A 557-nucleotide genomic window follows, 5' to 3' on the forward strand; every position below is an offset into this window, starting at 1 on the left:
CATGCGTGCATTGATAAATAGTTACGGAATACAGATACACGAAAAGATGGAGTGACAGATCGATAAACACTGCGGGGAGCGGTCATGTATTAGTTACCTTAAAGTGAGACCAAAAACTGTGAACAAATAAAAGCCTTTTTCACTACACTGCTTTGTAGTGGGATTCCATTAATCGTGCAGAACAAAGGTTTTAATCCCCTCCGCGATTCAAGTGATATAATATTTGCATTTTATTGCCAGTGCAACGAGATTCCATTGGGTAGGAGGACGGGTATTATCATTATGAAATAAAAAAAAGATTAATTAGATAAAGACAAGATTTTAACCGAATAAAAAAAAAATACAAGCTATTCCAGAAATAATATTTTGATGCAATAATATCGAATTCACATTGATTTTCCAAGAATTTAGACTTCATACTTGAATAAATTTGAATAAAAAAACACAGATAGATAAACATTTATAAAGACAGACATTAAGACAAACGGATCATATAAAGAGAGAAAGAAAAATGGCTAGATCTCAGACAGAGAAAGAAAGACAGATCGGAAAAAAAA

General features: G+C 32.3%; 1 protein-coding gene across 1 annotated transcript in view; it reads right to left on the reverse strand.

Annotated features, from left to right (window-relative positions):
* LOC119587397 (lysosomal aspartic protease-like) overlaps positions 1–557 on the reverse strand; it is a 14,077-nt gene that overhangs the window by 500 nt on the left and 13,020 nt on the right.

This window comes from Penaeus monodon, chromosome 22 (assembly GCF_015228065.2).
Source record: "Penaeus monodon isolate SGIC_2016 chromosome 22, NSTDA_Pmon_1, whole genome shotgun sequence".
Taxonomy (NCBI): domain Eukaryota; kingdom Metazoa; phylum Arthropoda; class Malacostraca; order Decapoda; family Penaeidae; genus Penaeus; species Penaeus monodon.